Below are 21,182 nucleotides of genomic sequence, written 5' to 3' on the forward strand. Positions count from 1 at the left end.
AAAGGAAGAGGAAGGGGAGAATACGTGACAGAGACTGTATGTGGCCCACGAAGACTGAAACACATACTTACTGTCCTTTACAGAAAATGTTTGCCAACCTCTACTTTGGAGTAAGCCTACTTAAGACACCTCCAAAGGTCTCTGAAAGGGTGAGGAAGATTCCTCTTCTCACTTCATTCAGGAAATTAGTACAAACGAGTAGGGAGGATGGATGCAAGATCGTACGTTAGTGCTTATGGTCCAACTATAGATGTCACAGACTTGAAAAATCATCATTGGAAGTGTGATAAAAAGTCAAGAGCAACTGGAACAACAGTGAAGACACTGGTAAGTTCTCTGAGGATGACAAAGGCCCTTGCAGGGGGTCCACTCCACAGGCCCAAAGGGGCTCACAGTCAGGCTTCATTCTATGAGAAAGAAGCAAGGAAGCAAAGAGTAGTTACCACTGGAGTTTCATATCAATATCCATGACTATAAAATTTCATAGCAACTGATGCTCAAAAGGCGATTGTGAATCATCACAATTAGGATAAATTATTTTCGCTATCCTGTCATTATGTGCAAAACACATTTTAACATGTATAGCAGAGAAAGTGGCTGAAATCAATATTCCTGAACTTAACAGTTGAATTCACATCCAAGAAACTTGGCTACACAGAATGACTTGGTACCCAGTTGACCAATTCTTGATAATATAAAGATGGAAACAGAAGCTTAAAGCCAAAATGCTGCGAGCCAATTCAATGAAGACGCCCTTTAGTACCTGTTAATGAAGAAGAGAAAATTAAAACATAAAGTAATTAGGCTACCTATGTTAGGGGCAATAAGGCTTTTCCAGTAGGCCTAATTAGCTTTGATATGTAAATTCTGTTCCATTTTCGAGTTCACCAAATAAGCTATTCATAGCATCTAAAATCTGGAAGCTGGGAATATAGCTGTCCTTTGAACACTGAATCAAGTAGAATTAACCTCTCCAAATTTAGATATAAATGCCTAATAAAAAGCATGCACTGGCTAGAGTCTGTCACCGCCCAGATGGAAAGTTTTTATTGCTCAGTGAAGCACCATATTAGAAAGTGAACAGTTTGGACACAGGGATTCTGTCTGTGGCACACACTGCCAGTCAATGACCAGTATCCATTACACCTTCTTCCTATCTAACAGAGTTTCGTGTGGGGCAACTGTGTAACTAACTACAAATATCCAATCTCCCAGTAAGAGTGGCCATGTAACCCAGAGCCTGCTAATTAGTGCATGGATGAAGTCCCTAAGAAGGGCATTCCCTCCAGAATAAAAAAGCAGAGCTTGAAAGCAGAAGGCTTTCAATCCTTGCCCCTCGTTTCGGGCTGATGTAGATTTAGCCCTACAGGAACAGCAATCATTTGCCACCATAACAGGAGCCATATGCTTCGGCAGAGCAGCGAGAATGGAGAGCAAGCCTGCCACTGGCAACACTGGTGATGAGCTGAGCCAATTCGAGGATGCATCTCTGGCCTTGTTTTTAATGTGAGAAAAGAAAATGCCTTAATTTTTTAAGTTACTGCTGATCAAGTATTCTGTTACACTTGACCTAATGCAGTCCTAACTTTTACAATGGGTTATTATTATTGTGCTCAGTACGGTACTAACTGCTTTAAATATCTAATTTCATTTTTTAAATAGCTCTAGGAGAAAAATATTATTCCTCATTTTACAGAAATTTTAAAAAAGACCCTCAAGATGGCCCAACTGGTAAAGTACCAGAACTCAAACTGAAGTCCAGATGTGATGGGTCTCCATTGCCCCTTCCACATGCTGAACGCAGTGCATTGAACATAAGATGATAGTGCAATAACAGTTTTATTGGGGGCAAGTTTACGGAACAGTCAGCCATGGAAGCTACAGAGAGTGTCACTCCCCTGGTTGGGGAGCACATTTATTTATTCACTCCAGGATAATAAAGTCACTCTTCTTTCCTCAGAGGAGATCTGCTTACATTCCAAGGTAATATAAATGTCTTCCTTGGGAGCAAAGATTGGGCAGGTTCACCAACAGCCTCTTATAAGCTTAGGGGTTTCCTAAGCTCAGGGTTCCTCAGCTGTAACATGTACCCCTGTAAGCGCAGTACCCACCTGGACCCACATCTGCACCACACCAGGACTTGGAGGCAAAAACACCTGATGTAAACACGAAGTTCATGCCTCACTTATCTAAACACACTTGGGCTTGTTGTCTCTTTACGGAAGGAACCTATGGAAATGGGGCAAGTCGACCCAGCAACTGCAGTAGTCCTCGCTGCGTGGAGTCTGCTTCACCACTTGACAACAGACAGGAGGTACTTAGGCGATCCCACTGATACAACCTCTTTTTGGCCCGAAAGGATAATGTTGTAAGAATCAAGAGCCTACCCTTCAAGAGCCTCGTACTGTATTTTTGAAGATTGTACTCTACCAAAGCAGTAGTTCTCAGCCTTTTGGAATTTGTCACTCTTGAATTCTACAATGTTGGCAACATACTTGAAGGGATTTAATACCAAAATCATCATCATCATCGAGTCATTAATCATAACACAAATCACTATTACAACATAACATCTCACAGGTCCCATAAAGCTTCCCTAGGATGGCTTCATTCGTTCCCTGTAGCCTTTCCACGGGGGCTGTTTGAGCGGAGCTGTCTCCTTCCTGACCTTATCCTTTTATATCCTCATGGTGCAAAAGATTTCACATGTCCCAATAAGCATATGCTCTTTCTTTAATGCCACTTTTATATCAACTAAACTGTATCACACAACCTATTCACTCTACATGACATCTCACAGAGCTCTGAGTGACAGTATTCCGTTGTAGCAAAGACAAAAATGTTATACTGTGATAAGAATGTAATTTGGTGAAGAGATATGGTACACTCTGTGCCTAGCGCACCAGTGGAGAAGCACCGTTCTGGCGGCTCTGGACAGTACATCAGTATTTACTAATCACTCACTGTGCGCAGAGAGTGATATTAAAGGCACAGTGCAAGATGACAGACCTTTTAAAATATTCCTTGCCATTAGAGACATAATCTACTTTGGAAAACAGGACGTATGTAAAACATCCAAAGAACATATTTATAAATAATATCATTACAATACCCAATCGGTGTAGTGGGTATAAATCTCAATCCACAATCCAGGTACACAGAACACACTGAATTTCTTCATTATCTTTAACTAAACTAAATCCAAGTCCAAATACCCAGCTTCCTAAGTTTTCCCTCCTTCCAGAATGCACAGAGGCTGTGTGCTAGAGCACCAAGGGGAGTGAGGAACCCTCTCGCCCCCAGTCCTGGCTCATCCATCTGATCACTGCTGAGGCCTGGCTGAGATCATCCTTTCACTGGGACGTGGGAGTCTTTGGCAAAGCTGTGAGGCCCCACGCCCAAGGTGAAGCCTCCGTGTGTGAACCATGCAGATGTCTTCTTCAAGAAAATTCTCCACCCACTCAGAGCTCATTTCCAGGGAGGAATGCCAGGGAACACACCCGCTGGGACCCGCCAACCTGTCTCCCCTTCCTCCTGGGGGAAGATGTTCTCTCTCTCGCCTTCATTTCTCTCTGTCTTCTCTCCACTTATCTTTTTTCTTGGACACTTAGCATCATCTCAATTACAATTACACAACTATTATGCAATGCAACAATAACTAACAATTAGATGATGCTTATTAAGTGCCAGGCACTATTCTAGTGCTTTATTATACTTACTCATCTAATCCTTATACAACTTTCTGAGAAAGCACTGTCATTCCCATTTCATAGCTGAAGAAACTAAGGCTTAGGGAAGTGCTTTGTCCAAGGTCATATAACTGTTAAAACTAGCTGATAGCTAATTTTGACCCTTGTACAGATAAGTAGAGCCACTGACCTCAAAAAGCTTCTATTTTCAACATACCCCTCCCTGTTCACAGAGTGCTGTCTGCAGAAGCTTCCTTATATGAACCACAGACCAAAAAAAAAAAAAAAAAAAGGACATATATTTCCCCTTGTTTTTTTTTTTGTTTGTTTGTTTTTTTTACCTGTAAATTAGAGTCAGCCATATCCTAAACACCATTCTCAAAACCTTACAGAATAGGAGTTTCCTTATGATAGTTTTTAAATTTAGAGTGGGTTTGGATTTGAATAACATTATTGGGCATAAAATGTTTAACTAAATGGTTCAAAAACAAGGAACATTTAACTTTCTGAATTTATTACTCAATTTTATCTGGATGTTGGACAGCTGGATAGTTATCCAGTGGTGATGAATTCTAGCAATATTCATTTGTGGTTTTATAGGAAGCAAGGTCAGAATGTTTAGATCGAAGGTTTTTCAGATCCACCATCCACAAGAAATTTCAAATAATACTCAAGTGAAAAACAATCTCCTGGACTCCCAAAAAGTACTACTTTGAGAGCTCCTGACCCTTTGGGATAGAGGAAAACTAGAAGTAATGATAGCTCTCTCTCTCTCTCTCTTCTCTCCCCCTTCTCCCTCTCTCCTCATTTAAAATAGTATAGTCTTAATACTCATTTTCATAAAGTTGTATTTCTGGGAATCTGAAATTTGTTCCCATCTAAAAGAACACTGAAAAACTCAACACTTATTTTCCCCTACAATTCAACCAATATGATGAAATGTGAAAATGATATAAATTTCTTGTGTCATATTTTTCTTACTCCCAATAGTAACTATTAAGAAGGAGCCTTCATTTTTTAAGGAGAAGTACAAAGTCTGATGGGTGTTTCAAGAAGAAAAACCAACAATAACTGATTCGCTCTATCACAGCCTGTCATGTAACAGCTGAGCCCAGGCACCACCAACAACAAACAAATGTGCCAAAGATAGCAAGATGCATTAGGGAGATAAAGCACAGCTTCCTTCTTGCCAAAGCACCCACTTGAACAGATGAAGAGATGGCACAAATACTGCCTGAAGGTGGATGCAGGGAAGGCAGTAGGGAGAATGCAACACTGGGCAGTAATTGAGAACTTCGGTCTCATTCCAGACCTCTGAGACAGGGCAACTGCAATGTGTCTTTTGACATTGCCACTTGGAACCAAGTCATCCTTCTCATTAGGCCCTTTAAATGCCACCTGGTCATGCTGAGAAACCTGCAACACAAAGATGCATTTCAATGTTTACCAAAGAAAGGTGTAAAAAGCTAAATAAAGACAATGTTAAAACACAATGCAAAACTCTAACTTGCCACTGACATTATCCTTCAGTGTTGTCACAAATTATGGCAGTTCAATCTGAAAACCTAAGTGCAAATTACAGAGTGATTTGGCAGTTTCTCCCTTCTATCATTGCTGGGAAAATTATTCATGTGCTCAATCTAACCAGGCCTATAACTAAGCTCTGAATGTCATCTTTTAAACTCAAATCGAGAATTTGGTGGCTGCCATCTCAGTTCCCAGATATAGGGCAGCCAGAATATGTTTTCATCCATTTCCAATCTATTACCACAAAGCGTCCAGAAAGCTTCCCAGTAAAGGTACTCAGAGAAGACCTTTGTGAACTTCTTAAAACACAGAAGGATAGTTATCACAAATGCCCTGACTCCATCTCTACCTCTTTGGCTGTCTTGCTACTCTAGAAAGAGTAAAGAAGAGGAAAAAAAAAATAATTAAAACCTAAGCTAGAATAAGGTTGAAGTGATTGCTGTTATGCATCCTCTGACAGTGAAAAGCACGGAAATGCTAATTATTTAACAATTAGCAATGCTGTCCTTTTAATTAGGAGAAACTTGGTCAAAAACTTTCCAACTTGATTAAGATGGTAGTGGGCCTGAGGGAAAGGGATGGAATCAAGAAACTTTTCAATAGTAGAATCAATAAAACTTGGTGATTGATTGCATATGGAAGGCAAGAAAAAGGGAGAAATCAAAATAGATTTTCTATTCAGGTCCTGGATGGATGGTAATACCATTTACTAAGACAGAACAACAGCAAGTATGCCAAATCACAATCCACTTGACGTTTGTTCAGGTCAATGAACAAAGAAGCATTTCCAGTATACTTACTATATGCAAGACACTGGCTAGAATTGTGTCTTGCATATAGTAAGTAAATATAAAACTAAGGAAAATAAACATGGTGAAGATAGAATAATACCCCCAAACATGTCCACATCCTAATCCCTTAAGACTGCAGCCTTACATGGTATGCAGATAAGAGTTAACACAGCAGTCCTGAACTGCTATACTTGAAAAGACCTACTTGCAAGATTAGCTCCTGGCTAGCATCTGGGAATTTTGGGTCTGTAGAGTCCCCACCACTAACTGGTAAGAATAGCTCACTACCCAAAATGTTTGTGCAAACAACATGGTTTATGATGAACACCTGCTTACCTTCTGGGATATTCTGAAATTTTGGTATTTTTGTATATGGCAGGCAAAGAATGCCTATATGACCAGTCCCAATAATAACACTGGATGGACACTGAGTCTCTAATGAGCTTCTCTGATTAGCAACATTTTACATGTGTTGTCACAGCTCATTGCTGGAAGAACTAAGCACATCCTGTTACTCCCCTGGGAAACCACCCTTGAAAGTCCGTGCCTGTTTTCCCCCAGACTTTGCCCTATGTCCCTTTCCCTTGGTTGACTTTGCTGTGTATTTTTTTGCCTTCATAAATCATAGCTGTATGACCATATGCTGAGATCTCTGAGTCCTCCTAACAAAGCATCAAACCTGACGGTGCTCTTGGGGACCCCCAACACAGAGCGATTTTTCATATGTGATGAAGAGCCTTGATACGAGATTTTTTGCAAATTATTTGGGTTGGACCAATGTAATCAAAATAGAAGTCAGAGTGATGTGATTGCCAATTTTGAAGAGGAAGGAATGGCTCATGAGCCAAGGAATGCAGGTAGCCTCTAGAAGCTAGGAAAAACAAGGAAATGGATTCTTCCATAAACTTCCAGAAGAATCCTGCCAGCACCTTGATTTCAGCTCAGTGGAACTCATTTTGGACTTCTGACCTCCAGCACTGTAAGACAGTAAATCTGTGCTGTTTTAAGCTAATAACGGTGCGGTAATTTGTTAGAGTAGCACTAGGAAACTAACATAGATGCCCTTAAGGATTATGATATTGATGAATGAGACAAATACATAAACCCATAATAGTAATACTTCCCAATTTCAATTACGAGCTTTAACTGTTGCACACTATCCAGTTTACTGTTAACTATTCTCTTTTCCAAGGATAATGACAATATTTATAAACAATCAGAAAGCAAAGCCTTTCTGAGAAAGGGGTCCACAAGGTGTTGTTCTCAGTTCCCCACATAACTTAAAGGGAAACTTCCATAATGTCCAAAGCCCTTGATGTCCTGCAAATGAAGGAGAAGGATGTCCTTAAATTGCAGCAGGAACCCACTTAGGTGGTACCCACCTTGACTTCCCTATGCAAAAGGAAGAGCGATAGCATCTACATCATAAATCTAAAGAGAACTGGGAGAAGCTTCTGCTGCCTGCTTATGCCATTGATGCCACTGAAAACCTGGCTGACGTCGGTGTCATGTCATCCAGGAACACCGGCCAGCAAGCTGTGCTGAAGTTTCCTGCTGCCACTGCAGCCACTCCTATTGCTGGAGGCTTCACTCCAGGGACCTTCACTACCCAGATCCCAGCAGCCTCTGGGAGCCATGCCACCCTCTGGTGGTTACCTATCCTAGAGCGGACCACGAGCCTCTCATAGAGGCGCCCTATGTTAACCTGCCTACCGCTGCTCTGTGTAACACAGACTCTCCTTTGGTCTATGTGGACATTGCCAGACTGTATAACACAGGAGAGCTCACTCAGTGGGTCTGAGGTGGTAGATGCTGGCTGGGAAGTTCTGCACATGCGTGGCACCATCTCCCACGAGCACCTGTGGAGGTCATGCCTGATCTCTACCTCTACAGAGATCCTGAAGAGACTGAAAAGGAAGAGCAGGCTGCTGCTGAAAAGGCTGTGGCCAAGGAGTTTCAGGGTCAGTGGATTACCCGAGCACCCAAATTTACTGCTCTTCAACCCAAGGTCACAAACTGATCTGAAGGCATGCAGGTGCCCTGTGTGCTTGTCCAGCGCTCCCTACTGAAGCCCCGAGGGCTCAGCTGCCCCTGAGACTGGTCCACAGCTCCCACTGCTCAGGCCACTGAGTGGGTAGGAACAACCAGAGGGGGCTTAAGCTGATCTTCTACAGACTCTTAAACAGAAAATGGAAATAAGGTTGTTGGAAAATAAACAGTATGTGAGAAAGGGAAGGAGGGAGAGAAAAATTTAAAAGAACAGTTTGTTACAGATTAAGAAAAGTTAAATAAAACTGGCTCACTGGACATCCAACTCATCATACACAACAATACTGTGCAATACAAAAGTTTAAATGACAAGCAGGTTTATCAAATCATGAGCCAGAAAACGTAATATATAGGCTTTAATGCCTGCTTTAAACATTTTTTAAGGGGTGAGAAAAAACCCTAGCTGGCAGTGTTATCAGGTTAGAAAACTCTGGTAGGTTTTCATGATATAAAGTAGAAAGCAACATGATATTAATTGTTGTGAGAGAGATAATTGATGAACTGGTCAATAATACATATAAAACAAGGTTTCCACTACCATGAAATCAGGTGTCTGCTTGATGAAAGGCAAAGTTAGACAATACAATCACCTTTAATTTCACAGTCTGTGATTCTTCATAAAAATTTTAAAGATCAATTATGTCCCATCAATGTTAGATCCAAGCCAAAGTAAGTGATTTATGTACAAATACCCTCACACGTGGATTGTTGATTGAGTAACTTATCTTTATTAAATATGAACTCAAGAGATTATATTGGGAAGCAATTTACACTTATGACTTTCTCTATGCTTTTTAACACATCTCCACTTTCTATTTAAAGAATATGCCCTTAAATAACAAGCGGATAAGAGATACTGCTTTGATTTCAGAACTAAACACTTTAGTTTAATGAAGTGTTTCAGATCTGTTCAAAAAATTTAGGTGATCTTATATTTAATCCATTGTTTCCAAATAAGAACTTTCAATGGTGCTGCACAGCGATGAAAATTCGAGTCCCCAGAGTTGTCTTCATTTATTCATTATACAAACATTCATACAGTACGTACTACTACAATGAAGACACAGTGTTAGGCACAGATGAGTAAAGACCAGCCTTGTATCTCAAGGAGCTCATAATCTAATGGTGGAAACTGACACATGATCAGATAATTATGAACATGGGATGGAAAAATACAGTGACAGAGATATGCAACAGACAGGCACCTAACCAAGCCTGAGGGTAACAGAGAAATGTCATAGAGTCAGAAACACTTGCTACTAGCCTCAAGAACTGAGCAGGAGTTATGTAGGCTCCAGCCGATGAGACTAAATCAGTAAAGACAAAAGGGATTAAAACCACCTCGTGTGTGCAGGCAACCACAAACAATTGAAGCTGCTGGAGGGTAGATCATGTCTCTGATCGCTACATATCTAAGTTTGATTCGTCTCACAAATTATGTAACATTAATGGGCAATAGCTAAAGTGCCTTAACATAGTACACAATTGGTTAGGAAAAAAGACATTTGAAACTCATTTTCGTTTTAATAGTACCATTTTTGATAGATCCCTCTAACACCACCCAATCCATTAAAAACAATTAATGTTTGGAGTCAGTTTAATACTTTCCCCAATTTTTATTGCCTTTCTTTTTACTGTATCCTGAGTGGTTTTACATTTAAATATTTAGTCAAAGAGAATCCTATGTCTTCTGTTGCTATGCTTCTTAACAATCTTAAACACTGCAAAAAAAAATCCTTTAGAAATCATATTGTCTGAGAAGATCTGGGAAAAACCCACCTGCAGCCTAACACACCAACAGCATTACTAAATTTTTATTGTCTCCCAGCTCTAATGTCATTCTGAGCTGTAAATGAGTTGAAGTGAATCTGCAAAATCCACCCTGTGGAGACAATTTGATTGCAAGGAACGTACTCCTGGAGCAGACTGCAGCAATAATAAACTTACCCACGCATCACCCCACAATACCCAGAACTTAAAAGGAAAACCCAAAGCTTCACAAAATAGCTGGACTCAATAATCCTACCATGAAAAATGGTGATAACAGGTTATATAACCACCTTATGAATAAATATATAAATAGAATAAGTAGAATCAATGATATGCCTTCCCAATTATTAATATGTTCTCAATAACCTATGAAGTAAAAAGAGAAAATCATATCTCTATTCTGTATTTTCTTCATTAAATTGTAAAGTACAACATTAAGAGCAACGTAGGATAGACTCTAAAGCAATCATGCTTTGCAAAATTTCAAAATGGTTTCAGTTCTTTTAACCCAGCTGCCGAAAAGCTGTGAGGCAACCGGACTATCTTGTGTAACTCCTCTATCACAACATACTTTAAAAAAGAAAAGCCCAGAAGTATGAAAAAAATGAATTCTCTTTCTAATTGCCAGCTAAATGTAAACTCAGCAAGTCAAAGCTCACATTTCATATTTGCATTTACATCAATTAAACCTATCAACTGTTCAACAATTCAGTCTTTGCTAAGGTTAAAATAAGTTTTTAAGGGTCACATAGAAACAGAGGCTTATATATAAAAGTGTGATAAACTTTGCTTATTCAGCAGCAAAAAAAAAAAAAAAAAAAAGAATTGATCATCTACTCTGCCAGACACTGGACAAGTTCCGGGGAATACAAAAACCATGTGAAAAGTGTTACAAGAGAAATATTAACAAATAATTGGTAGATATGGAGAATGTGGAGAATAGCTTCACAGATGAAGGCCTTTCACAGGAGAAGAATCTAGGCCTTGAAAGTTAAAGTTCAAGCACATGGAGAAAAAGAAAATTCCAGTCTCAGATGTCAACAGAGGCACCAAGACAGGGAAGACATGAGAGTATATGGGAATTCTGTCTAGTATGATGCGGCTAGGCATGAGTACATGACGAAAATGGTGGGAGACAACATATGGAAGGATTATAGGTTGTACTGAAAGTAAGCAGGAGAACAAGATGCAGAAAAGTACGAGTAGAAAACAACTCTGGAGTCATGTGATAACCTGGAAGCATGGACACAATTAAGAGGCTACTTAATGGGGAAGAGGCAATAAGGGGCTTTATAAGAGTGGAAATGGAGAGAAGAAAAGGGACCTGAGAAACATAGCAGAAGCAGAATAAACAGGAACTGGCAACTGAGTAGATACAGAGAGGAAGACAAACTTACTAATATGGAAGCATGGGATAGCGCTATTAGGTTGGTGCAAAAGTAATTGCGGTTTAAAAGATTAAAAATAATTGCCAAAACCGTGATTGCTTTTGCACCGACCTAATATTTAATAGAGAAAGGAAACACAAAGCATCGGTTTACAGGGAAAGAGAATGAGTTCAGCATTTTTCTACATTGGCTATGCAGTGCCTACAGGACTTCCACACAGACATGCTGAATGTATGGTTTGGGGTTGAGACTGCAGAGGTGAGGAACTGAATACAAGTGATTGTCAAATTTGTGAGAAGCTAGAAGGCCTTTGAGACCAGGGTCTTTGCCTTTTACCTCTTTTTCCCAGTGCTTTGCATACTGTCTGCCAATCTAGTAGGTACTCAATTAACATTTAATTGTATTCTAAAGGAATGAACATAAAAAAAAAAAGATAAGGCATTAAGAATACAACCCTATAAATATAGTTGAGACACAACTATATTCAAGAGGCAGACAAAAGTAGAGATTCCAAAAAGGGAGAACAAGAAAATATCAGAGAAAAGGGGAGAGACCCAGGAAAGAGAAACATCTTAGAAGCCAAGACAGAGAACAATAATGTGTAGGGAACAAAATAAGGGAGATACAGTGTAAATGTTGGCAGCAAATAACAAGGAAGAAAGCTGATACCAAAATGCAAATTAATTCATCTCTAGAACATATTTAAGCTATGTGGGCAGATATCTGCTATGAACTAGCTTCAGGGACTGCAAAACTTTAATCTGGTAACTATTTAATATTTACATTTGCAAATTTCTCCAAAATATCCTTTATATTAGCACTACAATCATGCAGAGATAGTTTCATTTAATCCCATTTAGCTAATAAGATAACTGGGACCTAGAGAAACAAGTAATGTGCTGGAGTTCCAACAAAACAGAAATTCCACAGAATGGAAAATGCATTGTTCAACAATTTGTTACACATCCTTCATTACATCAGTTTTCAATACACGTATTTCGTTCTGAGCTATTTATAAAAGCCTGTCAGAGAACCACTCCCATCCCCACTCCCTGTTAAGGTAAGTACCCTCTAAACGCATCCTCCTTTGGGAATGCAGTTGAGATACTTTTTTCTCACATTTATTTCTCATCCTCAAAGGGTCATTGCATTTGTTGGAACGACTTCTCCAAAATGCAGTATCTTTGGCCAGAAACTAAATGTAATCAAATAAGTATTCAGAGAAAGAGAAAGATACTTAGGCATCCAAGAATCAATGAAACAATGGTATGAAAACCTGTAATCATCACGTCCTAAATTTCCCAAGCCTTATTGCTTCTCGGAGTCACCCAGGGAATTATTTATATATCTATCAGTGCTTCCTAACTTTTTCCTACCACACTTGCATCAGATCCTGAGGAGCCCCAAAGAGATTGATCATGGCTATGGCACCTGGCCTGGGGGCCATGGCTTCCTGAATGAAGGCTGAAGCGATCAATCTCTCAAGCCGTATCTGCAGCCTGTACAATAAGGGGTTAACTCAGCAGGCCTAGGTGGCTCAAACATTGGGCTTTCCAAAGAAAAGACTGGCCCTTGACTGGTGCTTGGGTGATCACCTCTGAGCAGTTGGAATAAACCAGATGAGAATGTTTTCTATGCCCGAGGCCCTGGACCGCGATGTGATCAGTGTGATCTCAGGGAGCTGGAGACTAAATAGCTAAGATCAGTCGCTCAGGTGCTGAGTGCTTTACTGACCCCAGTAAAAACCCTGGACACCAAGGCTTGGGGGAGCCTATCTGGTTGGCAATACTTTGCATATATTGTCACACATCACTGCTGGGAGAATTAAATGTATCTCTATCCAAGCAATTCCACTGAGAGAGATACCTAGACACTTGCACCTAGTTTCTTGTGGACTTTGCCCTATGCACCTTTTTTATTTGCCCTTGCAAACCTGTATCCTTTCACAACAGACCATAATCATGAGTGTAATAGCTTTCCTGAATCCTTTGAGTGCTTCTAGTGAATCAAGAGACTGGAGGTGGCCTTGGGACCTCCAACACAAGCCCATTCATGGCACCCCACATAACACCCGTTTGTAAACTCTGTATTATGTGTCTCTCCCAAAACTCACTGAATCAGAATGTCTACCCAGAAATATTTATATTTTACACACTACCTGGGTTAATCTAACACAGACAGTTTGCCACTAGTTTTAGAACAGGCTTTTAGAAGCTTTTGATCTAGTCAACAGGCCACGGGCTGCTTAAAATAACCTCAAAAAAAGAAAAAAAAATCCGTCACTTGATTTCCTAATTTCTAGAGATAGGAAATTCACAGTTTCCCAAGACAGCCCTCTTCAATATTAAGTGGTTTACATTGTTGGAAAAATTTCCCTTACGTGTACATAAAATATCTCCACGACTTCTAATCTTTGCTTTTAGTTACATGCAATGAGGCCATAGTAAGTCTCTTCTGCCTTCCACATGACAGTCTAAACACTGTAGTTTTCGTGTTTCTCCTAAGTCTTCTTGTGTACTATCATCCAGAGTCTCTTTAATCGAGCAGATGAAACAGGAGCTCTCCAGCAATAGTCAATATCAAGATCCTCAGGACAATACAATGAAATATGAGGATATAATATATATTCATTGATCAGGGAAAGAGGTCACCATTTTTAAGTAATACAATCTTTATGCTAAAGATTTATTTTCATACTTTTAACACTGTATCAAACACAGAAAAACTAGTTTAACAAAACTATACATACATTCAATATGTGTGCATGGTAACATCACAAAAATGTACAGATTTACAGAAAGACAAATGATGCTGTTTGCTCGTTTGCTTGGATGCACAAAAATCAACTTACAGAGTCCATTAAAAATAGAATAAACTCTGAGCAATACTATTGGGCAGGTTGATGGGGGGAGATATATATATATTTCCAAGGGAGAAAAAAATCACTTTTCTGACTGGTGAACTTTGGAGAAAGCAATAAGCCAGTGTGGTACAGCACCTCTAGCTTTCTTACCTAGCTGCCTGCCTACAGACAGTAGGCATTTTATCTGCTCTCCGCCACGCATTAAGGTCCTGCCTCTGTGAAGTGGGGCCTGTGGTTGCCCAGCTCATCCAGTAATGGGCAGCTACTGTTGTCTATGTCAGCAGTAAAGTATTAAAATGAATGCAGCCAAACATCATTCACGTCCTCTAGTTGAGCTTCTATCAGTAATAAAACTGATAGTCTCCCCAAGTGTCTCATTCCTTTGCCTTTCCTCTTAATGTTTAAGCTTCAGAGAGCAGAAAGGGTACTTATTAGGCCCCTAAAACCCATCTTCTTCTTCCATCCAGGCTTCATCTAGGTCACAAGCTTCTGTGTTTGCACAACCGCTGAGTGCAACACAGAACAAATATAAATTGATCCCTCCAAAGTTAAAGCTCCAATCCCACCTATTCCTAGAAGCTATCCGGACCCCTCTAGAGTAGACACAGAAGTAACCTTTCCTGTTACTTGTGTGGAACCTTCTTACTCCCAGCAAAAGTTTATTTCCATTTTATATACATACACTGTTGGATTGCAACCGTGGCTCGACACTTCCCAGGTGTAATTTGAAATTGGCCCCTATACAAGGAGGGCAGGGAGACCAAGAAAAAAGCAGACCACTCCAGATTGGTAGGTGGCAGGTTTAATAAGGGAGGGAATTTAGGGGGTTTGTCTTGGCAACTGCAAGACAAGTAGTTTGCCACAACCACCTCCCAAATCTTAAAACTCTGACATCTTAACTGGTTTCAATCACATACCCAGTCCAGATAATCTCAATACTACATTTCTGTCTCAAGGCTGTATCCTTGGAGCACCTTCTGGAGCAGGGAAGGCAAGTAGAGTACACATTGCAAAGCACAGGGGAAGCAGTGGGGAGCCTTCAATTGTCGGGGTCCAGCTCATGAGTCCAACTGGAAGTCATGTCCTCCTCATGGCCTTCCCCAACATATATGTATTTCTCACATGTGACTAAGTTTTCAGGGGAAAGGGTATAATGTTATACTTCTCCTTTCTGCGCCTTGGCTGCTTGCACAGTGCCATACACAGAGGAGGCAATCAGTAACTGTGGATGGCCAAGCAGTTCTTCCAAGCAGCTCGGACATCCACGATCGAAATGTTTTATGGGTCACATTAATCTCAGTCTACAAATAACTAAATTCTCCTCTTTTCCAATTTGATCCATGGCAGGATACAAAGCTTATTGCCATGGATTCTTGTCTCTCAACAGGGCTGCTCTGCTACTTTAAGTTAGGTGCCAGTGCGCGCTCGAAGCCTTTCTTCTTCCATTTCCCATACAATTACATCCCCTTAATTCACCACACACCAAGGGCCCTGGCATCCTGGTATCACCCATTCTCACTGCATTACTGGCCAAGCATCGTGGCATTGTAATAAGCTTGGCGTGAATGCCTATGGAAGGTCTCTGTTTCCAAACCTCTTTACTAAAGACCATTTGATGTGAAATAAAGCAAGCAGGTGTGGCAATGGACTCTTTCCTAAAGCCAGAAGAGTACTGGCTGCTATGAGGTCCAAATGTCACTCCCATACCATAACTAGAGCAAATATTGCTTTGTTGACCTTTGCATGCTTTAAAACCTAAGCTCTCTTCTCTGCTATAAAATCTGTTAGAAAATTGCCTTTTGGAGCCAACTGTAAAAAAACAAATGTTTCTGTACAGTGTGGAGCCTAGGAAAGAAGTGTTAGGTAATCCCAACATTTTTTAATCTGCCTAATATGTTCCCAATATTTTTTTGTTCTGTTCGGAGCAGGCAGTTGGGCATAGAACCTTCCAGCTGAGCTGCAAAGGCATCAGGATGCAGAATATAATGTAAGACAGGCAATAAAACTGATACACAAAGGCGTTAATGGAGATTTGGGGGTTAAATAAGCTGCTAGAGTCAGAAACATCAGGATCTGCATGCAAAGCAAACAGTGAAGGTCAGGATGTCGGCTGAGGCCGATACAGGACAGAGGCTCACAGGAGCACAGTCCACTGGCCACCAAGAAGCCAGGATAAGCAGAGGCCAGTGTCAGAGAGAACAAAGTCTCTTCCTGGGGCTCAGCGCCTGGAAGGGAAAGGCAAATCAGCAGGAAGGCCCGACTCATCATAACCAAGGAGGCTAGTTAAAGCCAGCCTGAAATACCAAAGCCAACATTTACACAGCAATGCTTCTAAAACATTGCACTGACATCAACAGGGAGTTGGTTCAAATCCAGATTCTGACGCAGTAGCTCTAGAACAGCGCCTAGGAATCTGCATGTCTAATATGCTGCCGCTGACGCTGCTGGCCTGCAGACCACACACTTTGAATAGCACCTATGTGCAGATATTGCCTGATACTCTTCCTATACGTTTCCTCATTCCATCCTCATTCCAGGGACTCAGCTGGAATAACCACCAAGCTGCATAGCTCTGCCAAGGCTATGCTGTGGGTACTTCTCAATATCCCTGAGTAGAACAAGTGCTAAGCCGAATCTGGATCCCCTGGCAAAGTTAAATCATTGTAACCATCACTATAGTGTCCAACTTAATCCAACAGGAAGAGAAAGTGACTAATAATATTCAGTTGAACAGGAGTCAGGTTATCTGCAGCGCGCTGGCTCCAGGCTTGTTGCACAAAATGGTGTGTGTTTGCACACACATTCTCCCATCATTTATTTATTGTATCATTTCTACCTGAATTTGGCCGAGTATTGAAAATATCAGATTAGCACAGCGAACAATACACATGGATTTGCTCTAATTCCCACCCTCCACCAAGAGAATCTGGCTCGACTTCCTCCTTAAGACTTTGTATCTTACCAGTTTCTGTATTTATACAGTTTGGTTTGTCTTTGTGAGGCAGAGAAATACTGGCATCGCCGATGGATTAAAATAACTGTAAAAACCCCGAAATGAAAGGACCTCTGGGCCTGTTGCCTGGCTGCTCCAGGCAACTAAAGATTTGAATTCTATTGAATTACAATCTATGGTGGTGGCTGGAGGCTGCCACAGCAAGGGAGGGAGTGCCAGGCTGGCCGCCTAGTAGCACAGCTGCCCGGAGCCTTTGCACCGGTTGCCAGAAGCTCTCCAGTCTTTAGCGAAGCTACAGCCACCAGCCAGGGGAGGGCTCCGGGCTCCATCTCTGAAATAGCAACCCTCAGAGGGAGGCTAAGCTTGATCCATGCATTCCCAGATGCGCCCAGAGAGGCTCCTCTTGTTACCACAGGCAGAAAGAATAGGGCCTTGGGGAGAGGTGGGGTTAGGAAGGGAAGGAGGAAGTGTGGGAGGAAAGGAAAGAGGAGATGAGATCATGCCTCCTAGGTGCAGTTGCAGCTAATTGTAATAGATTATAATACTATTAGCATTGTGGGCAGGGAAATATCGCCACCCACCCCACCTCCCCGTGTCTCCCTGAGAGTTCCAACAAGGGCCACGTGAAAACAAGGGAATCCCACCTCCCCATGATCAACGAGGACTCCCCTGGGAATGCCTGTGATGCCACCCCTAAATCTTGACTGTTTCACACCCTCATTCGAATAAAATCCTAAACTTCTTTGTTCTTCTGACAGTCGCCCTCCTTCTGGCCTGCCCACACGCATTATTTGGGGAGTGTACTCTTTCTCTACTTTAATAAATCCACTACCTGCTTGGCCTTGTTCACATAGCTTATTGCTACATCCTGGAATGCCTTCCTGCAACAACACAAGAACCCCTGTTCTCCAGTAACAGTCTTAGTCACACTTATGCGTGGAAGCAGAGGGATAGAGTATGGCAGCTAGAAATCCTGAAATGACACTGTGTGCTACCCTGCAGAGGGACAGGAAGAAATAAATAAAATATTTCCTTTTAAATAAGTGGAAACAAAAATTGCTCCCCTCCCCCTTACATGAGAATACACTTTAATATTTGAATTTTTTCTGATAAATGTATATTTTGGGCACAAAGTAAAGAACATGTGGAATTGGCAGGAAGCTTAAGTGTGGAAAACGGCATGTGACTTCAGTCAGTGTTAACAGCAGGCAAATATGTGATGATTTGCCTTTTATTGTGATGCTGTCAATTGTACAAAATGGAAGCAATTTTCTTATATTTTTAAAGATATATTTGAATTTTTGAGGTAATTTAAACTTATGTGTATATTAAATCAGCCTGTGAAGTATATTATAATGCTTAGAGAATATCCAATTTACATCTCTACCAAATGTTAAGGCAAAGTGCTTTTTACTTATTATAATTGATTATTTTAGGATAAATGGATGTAAATATAAATGCATGTTCAGATAATACAACTATTTTCCAATTAGCTGAGAGTTTGAAATATAATAAAATTTTTACATGGTTTTCTTTTTAGATTTTCTTTTAATTCGTTAACCAGTATAGCAGAATGGCAAGTATTTAACTCAAATCAATTCAGATGTGCAGAGAAACTGTAATTTCTTAATCTGTCTATAATTAATAAGCCTTCCTTTCAAGCTGGTTAGCAATGAAAAAATAACCTACATGTCCAATCTGTTTATTTGAGGTCTGATCCTATAGTTTAAGTAGTGCCTTTGAGTATTACTCAGTCTCTCTTGGATAAAAGTGTTTCTCAGAGGCCTCCCCTCTTTTTGCTCCTCTCCATGATTTTGCCTCTAGGACTTTGGGAGTGACATGGGACATGGGGCTTTGGGACTAGCTGTGGTCCTTGGATTGGGGGCTCATTGTGGTCTTTGGATCCACACGGAATCTTACTCAGGTCCCTCTGGTGTCAAGGACAGCATCCCTTGTCTGACTGAAAATTGTTGGCACTTCTGTCATTTAAAGCTGACGCTATAACAAGTATGAGTTACAGTTGATTTTCTTTAGGTCAGGGCCCTGAGTGACTCAGCCTCGCCTTAGTCTGCACTCATGGTACGGACTCCTCTGAGGTCTAAATTGTACTTCCCAGTCATTGTGCTAAGTGAAATAAGCCAGTCACAGAAAGACAAACACTGCATGATTCCTCTTATATGAGATATGTGCGAATGTTAAAAAATATGTATTGGTCTCTGCCCCTGGTTCTTGGCACAGAGATCCTGAAACTCTTGTAATTTCCTGGGTGATCAGACTGTCTTTTATTCTGAAGAAGCAACTCTGGATGGGCTCCTGGCAGCTCCTGCATGAGGGGTGCTTCATCAGAAAGAATAAGAATTAGAAACTTAGAATTTTCAGCCCCACCCCCACATTCTCTTGAGAAGGGAGAAGGGCTGAAAATGGAGTTACTGATCAATCATGCCTATGCAATGAAATCCCGTAAAAATTCCAAACACATGGGACTCAGAGAGCTTCCAGGAGGTGATGTGCCCTAACTCCATGGGGACAGAACATCCTGCATTCAGGACCCTCCCAGACCTCACCCTGTGTATTTCTTCATATGGCTACTCATCTGTATCCTTTACGATATCTTTTAATAAACTGGTCAATGTTTCCCTGAATTCTGCTGGCAGAATTAATATTAATAGCAAATTAATTGAATCCAAAGAGGCGCGGGGTTATGGGAACCTTGTAGACAAGTCAGACAAAAGTTGTGGGTAACCTGGGGTCCTACTATTTGTCCTTAATCGTGGGATCTGCTGCTCTCTCTACCTAGATGCTACCAAAAGTGAGTTAAATTATTGGACTCCCAGCTGGTGTCACAGCTACTTACTTGGTGGGAAAACCCACACACATTTGGTGACCAGACGTATCAGAAGGAAGTGCTCTATGGGAGCAGTAAGAGACACACACAGGTAGAAAAAGGAATTTTTCTAAGATAGTATTAAAATAGACAAATTCATAGGAGCAGAGACTACAGTAGCGGTGGTCAGGGGATGGGGAAAATGAAGGTGCAGTGGGTATGAAGTTTCAGTTATGCCAGATGAGTAAGTTCTAGAGCTCTGCTGTACAACACAATGCCTACAATACTTAGCAATACAGCACTGCGCCCTTCAAAATTTGTTAAGAGGTGCTAAGTGTTCTTACCACAAAAACAAACAAACAAAAGGACACAAGAAAACGTTTGGAGGTGATTGTTATGTCTATTACCTTGATTGTAGCTGATAGTCTCATAGATGTATGTATATGTCCAAACTCATCAAATTGTATACATTAAATATGTGTACTTTTTTATATCAATTTACCTCAATGAAGGCTTAAACAATTAAAATAAATACATATACTGGACCTCCCATTTTGGCCTTGGCTCAGCTGCTCCACTCCGTAGCCCTCCCTGCCCAGGCCCATTTCTAAGCTAGACTCAGCTTCTAAATCCAACTATGCCATAGTAAAATCAAGGGTAAATTAGGAAATCTGAACTTCAGAAGTCAAAATCTCCGAAGTCCAAACAGAAAAATCCAGAGTGGGGAAATTAGGGTACATGCCTGACCAACTCCCATACTTCTCCCACCTTTCTTTCTCTTCCATAGATCCCCTAACTTTTGCTTTGAAAAAATTTCCCCTAGCCTTCCACTCCTCATACCATCAAGCAATAAGACTCATGGCGTTTCTATCAATGATGAAAATGTTAAATTGTAACAGTATTCTATGCACATGAGTCTTTCATATTTAATTATTAGATATTTCATAACAAGCAATAAATGAATTTTTAAAAAATAGTTGCTCACTGGATCTCAAAACTTACTTGAAAATCCCATTTTGCATGTTAAAAGTACCTTATTCTTCCTCTCTGCATTTCTTTTGCAACAAATACTACACTATTCAAACAGGCAACGTGGCCTTGAGCTAAACTGGGGGGAAGGTCTAGACCTCAGAAAAGCAAAAGAAAAGAGGACCTTAATAAAATGTAAAAAATTCTGTTAACAGCTCAAGACAACCATAGACTGCATCAGAAAATCACTGGACCCATATTCTACATCTTTACTGTTTTACGTGATTATTATTAGCTTCTTAAATTCAAAACACATTTATTACTAGCCACTTGGTAGGGAATCATGTGGCAAAAGAAAG

General features: G+C 40.7%; 1 pseudogene; it reads left to right on the top strand.

The window, feature by feature from the left end:
- Positions 1–7,306: 7,306 nt before the first annotated feature.
- Positions 7,307–8,171, top strand: LOC141571789 (small ribosomal subunit protein uS2 pseudogene; annotated as a pseudogene).
- The last annotated feature ends 13,011 nt before the right edge of the window (positions 8,172–21,182 follow it).

Source organism: Rhinolophus sinicus, chromosome 2, assembly GCF_057876585.1.
Source record: "Rhinolophus sinicus isolate RSI-liver-muscle chromosome 2, RSI-T2T, whole genome shotgun sequence".
NCBI lineage: Eukaryota > Metazoa > Chordata > Mammalia > Chiroptera > Rhinolophidae > Rhinolophus > Rhinolophus sinicus.